At 43.8% G+C, this 4,928-nt stretch overlaps 1 pseudogene; it reads right to left on the minus strand.

The window, feature by feature from the left end:
* Positions 1-2,164: 2,164 nt before the first annotated feature.
* On the minus strand, positions 2,165-2,524 carry LOC105820908 (annotated as a pseudogene).
* Between the last annotated feature and the right edge of the window lie 2,404 nt (positions 2,525-4,928).

Consider the following 4,928-nt stretch of genomic DNA (forward strand, 5'->3'; position numbering starts at 1 on the left):
CCAGGAGTTTGAGGTTGCTGTGAGCTAGGATGATGCCACGGCAATCTAGCCCAGGCAAAAAGAGTGAGACTCTGTCTCAAAAAAAAAAAAAAAAAGAAATGCAAATCTATGAGCTAATACTTCACATTCACCAGAATAGCTGTAATCAAAAAGACAGACAGTAACAGTGTAAAGGATGTGGAGAAATTAGAACCCTCATACATTGTTGGTGCGAATGTAAAATGGTGTAGTTACTTTGGAAAACAATTTGGCAGTTCCTCAAAATGTTAAACATAAAGTTATCATATGACCTAGCAATTCCACTCCTAGGTATCTACCCAAGAGAAATGAAAACATACATCCACGCAGAAATTTGTACACAAATGTTCATAGCAACATTATTCTTAATAATCAAAAAGTGGAAACAACCCAAATGTCCATCAACTGGTGAATGGAAAAACAAAATGTGGTATATCTAGACTATGGAATATTATCCAGCAATAAGAAGGAATAAAGTACTGATGTATGTTGCAACATGGATGAATCTTAAAAACATTATGCTAACTGAAAGAAGCCAGTCACATAAGACTACATATTGTATGATCCAATTTGTGTAAAACTTCCAAAACAGGCAAATTCATAGAGTTGAAAAGTAGATTAGTGGTTGCTAAGGGCTGGGGACAGGGAAGTTTGGGCAGGAATGAAGAGTTACTACTTAGGGATACGGGGTTTCTTTAGGGGATGATACAATTTTCTAAAATTAGATTATGGTGATGGTTGCAGAACTGTAAATATACTTTAAACCATTAAATTGTACACTTTTTTTTGGCGACAGAGTCTCCCTCTGTCACCTGGGCTAGAGTGTCGTGGCGTCAGCCTAGCTCACAGCAACCTCAAACTCCTGGGCTCAAGATCCTCCTGCCTCGGCCTCCCAGAGTGCTAGGATTACAGGCGTGAGCCACCATGCTCAGCCGAATTGTACATTTTAAACTTAGGATATGTAATTATATCTCAATAAAACTTTTTTTTTTAAGCCAGTTCTGTCCTCGTTAGGATTTAAAGCCTCAGGCCTCATCACTATCACTGTATTTCCCCTGGATTTTTCCCGAGAACAGCCCTATCTGTAGCTTCCATCTCAAGGTTGCTGTTTCTACGTTGCCATCCCTTCAAATAAGAAAGGAAGGAAAATCTCAAAACCCTCCAGCCCCAACATCTGCAAGTACCAGTTCTCCTCCCTGGCGGTGCAACAGAATAGCTAGAGTTACTTTTTAGAAACCCTGTTTGGGGCTGGGGGCACAGGGACCGCGGGCCCCTGGCAGCTCATCCCTAGGCCAGGCCAGGGGCCGCATCCAGCTCCGCCCGCCCCTAGTAGCCTCAGTTCCTAGGGCCCTACTCACCTGCCCCGCCCGCCCCTGCCCTGAGCTACGGGCAGCAGGCGAGGGAAGGAGCCAGGCTCCTTGTGACCGTCACCCACAACCACGAGAAGCCTGGCCTTCTTGTCACCCCGCAGCAGGGATACCGCGAACCAGTTTCCAACACCCGGCCCAGCTTGTTGAAGAGGCCAGGGCATGTCGCTGCCTTTCACAAACTCAGATTTAAGGGGAAATCTCTGCAGGATACGGAGCAGCCACTGTCAGCGCCTGGAATACGGAGTGGTGGGGAACCTGCAGCCTCTGGCCACCTGTGGCCTTCTGTATCCTTAAGTGTGGCCTTTAGACTGAATCGAAATTTTATAGGGATTTGTTCTCTGAAGTTTGGATTCAGTCGAGGGGCCGCAGTTGGGGATCTGGAGGGCCAACATGTGGCCTTGAGGCCGCAGGTTCCCCAAAGACCTTGAATCTGACACACTGACTTGGCCAGAAATTTCAAACAGAGTAGAGTGAAAGGAAGGTTTGGTGAAAAGCTTCAGGCCGAGGATGACCAGATGGAGCAGGTCATCTGCCAGGAGTCCCGCGGCTGTAGTCCGTGAACTTGGTTGGCCCTGGCTGAGGCCGGTGGAGAATGGCCGCACTGCAGGAGACAGGACCACCAGCTCTGCCCTCCCTGGAAAAAAGTTACCTGCTTTCTCAGGTACTACTGGGGACTGAGAGCAGAGTGCCAATTTTGCTTCTGTTCTACTCTGTGAAGTGGGTTGTGTTTTGTTGTTGTCTTAACAACTGGTAATCAAGTTAATGAAACAGCTGACTTAAGCATCTGCAGTGGTGACTTCAGCCTCAACTCCTGGCTCAATACTGGTGGAAGTAATTTACTTAACAATCTCCAAAGGACTGTGGGAGTCAGTGAGTCGCTTGCGGATTCTCATCTGGAAGCCATCCCATGTCTTAGAACCTTCCTCACAAGGAGTTTTTCCTGTAGTGATTCTCAAAGTCTTAGGGCAGGTATCTGAACTGGTCCTTTCGCCTTGAGATTTTTTTCCTTTGTGCCTCTGATCAAGTCAGCACACACCTTCTTCAGGGATTTTATTAATACCTTGCGGCTGGTTAGGGTGATGGTGAATTGCCACCTCTGGCTCCACGGATATTTTTCTGGTATCTTGAGAAGCCATGGCTGTGGTGTGGCTTCCTGACCGACTTGTTCCGTGCCCGAAGCAAACAGCAGTGAGGCAGAAGGAGCAGGCAGGCCAGAGCTCCACAGCACCTGCAACAGTTTCTTTATCTAAAGGGGGAAAAAAAAGCTGAAGAAGTGTTTGTCTTTGCAAATATAAGAGCCTCTTTTTGTTTTCTGTTGGTGCCTCTCTGAGGCTGCGCTGTCCAGCAGTAGTCCTCCTGGTCTGGAGAGCGCCACCCCACCCGCATATTCCTAGCACTTTTGACCTGGGGGCACTTTCTTTGGACTGGTGAGAACTCTAATTTGTCCTGGGGCAGTTCTGAGCTTATAGGCCACTGAGGTCTTCGGATACAATGGGGCCTTTTTCTCCTGCGATTCTATAGTCCCATAACTGTAAAATCACAATAGTCAGGAGGTGCAGCCTGGGCAGGAGAGCTGGGAATGGCTCAGAACAGGTGTTTGGCACACATGTGGTTCGAGCATTCTTCATTTTGACATTTTCCGAACAGCTGTTTGCATTGTTGGCTCACAGATCTCGACCTTACCCCAACCCCCAAGTCCGTCCAGCTACAGGCCATAAGCTCTCAGGGGGACCATTCACCAGGTGGGACCTGTAGTTGATGCATAAACTTCCTGGTCCCTGGCAAATCTCCGTAGAGTTAGAACCCAGTGTTGAGTGAGTCTCCGTTTGAAACTAGGCCAGAACCATGGTTGGGAAAGGCACGAGCGGAGAGCCTCAACAGTGCTAGAGCCAGCCGTAAACTTCTCAGGAGGGACATGTGCTTCCTTCAAGGGTGTTTCTGTTATGTCTATCCCCCATGGCCTGCATTTCTTTCAAGACTGGTCCTTTCCATCTCATAGCACCCCTTTTTTTCATTGATTAAAAAAACTACTTTTGAGCATCAAAAACCAAGCAGAAGATTGTTTAAACTTGTTTTGGTTTTTTGACTGACAAGGTATGAGAAGAAAAATCCCCTTGTGGTTCCAGTTATAATTTATCTTATTAAAGTTCTGAGGGGTCCTGGGAAGCTAGAACTCTTATTAAACAGGACAGCTGCATCTTCCTTTCCTCAACATGGTGCCCGGCGGACAGGCTCCTGATGGGCCACTCTGAGGCAGAGAGGGATTTCACCAAAGTCCCTGGAAGTTAGGACTGGGATTGTGGGAGCTGGGACAAGGTGGTGGTGAGGGCAGACAAGTGGACGAGGCTCTATGCCTGGCCCCTGTCACCCTCAAATGTAATCGGAGCAGCTCAGTATGTATTTGCTTTTCTAAACTATCCCGGTGGACTTGGGTAAGTCTCCTCAGATAAAAATTAATTTAATAGCACCTACTTTGTATAATCAATGAAACAAAGTAATGCGTAACACACTTGGCATTATGGGGAACAATGGTGCCTGTTCAAAAAAATGTTAGCTGCTATTGTACTTGGAGTCCACATTAGAGTTTATTAGAAGAATGGCTCCTAATACTTGAAAAACAGATTTGGAAATCACTTATTTCTCCCATAGTCCTTATTAAAACAAACAAACAAAAAAAGGTTTTGATAAATTATATGAAGAGCATGTCATTTCATTTGTATAAAAAATTTAAAAAAGAAAAGATGACAAAACAGCAGTTTTCTCCCCTAAGTTCTTCTCTAAAATGAAAAATGTTTCTATGGAAAAATGTCCCTAATCAACTCAGTTCAAAGTTTTGATGTAAAAAAGATTAAGGCAATGATAGTTCCAAGGCAGAAAGTTATACATCGAGAGCATTTTATTCTCTTATTGGACGTGTTCTACTCTTTTGCAGAGTTCTTCATTCTCAAATCTCTCTCTTTTTAAAAAAATTTCATTTAACAATTATCTTCTATGCCTGGAAATCTTGTGATTCTACAAACATTTTTCAGAAATTTAGTTTTTTTTTCTTTGATATATGAATTGTCATTTTATGATATAAATACTCTGGATGGAGTCTTTCAACCCCACCTTCACACTCCATCACTCTGATCATTTTTGCTCTATATTATAACAATTGCATATTTTGCATCTGATATTGCCACCTACAAGAAAAGACTATACTTTAGAGCAATAAACAAGTACCCCACTCTGTTAATTCTTTAAGTAATCCAGGATAATATCTTGCAATTGACTAAGAGAGAAGAATGTCTGTAATTTTACTCCCCAGTTTAAACGATAATAAACCTATTAATGCTGTAAAAGTTGTTAAACAATTCTACATGATACATCCCTTTAATAAATAAACTTATTTCCAAGTGCTCTGAATCATGGTTGGTTGTGCTTTTCTGCAAAGCCTAACAGGATTTAATTACAGGGAGTAAATACAGAGCCAACTTTATAATCAATTAAGAGTTATGAGGACTCCAAAAGCCAATCTGTCTAGGAGGACCTTTATAAATA

The sequence above is a fragment of the Propithecus coquereli genome, unplaced genomic scaffold (assembly GCF_000956105.1).
Source record: "Propithecus coquereli isolate 6110/MARCELLA unplaced genomic scaffold, Pcoq_1.0 Scaffold115, whole genome shotgun sequence".
Lineage (NCBI taxonomy): Eukaryota > Metazoa > Chordata > Mammalia > Primates > Indriidae > Propithecus > Propithecus coquereli.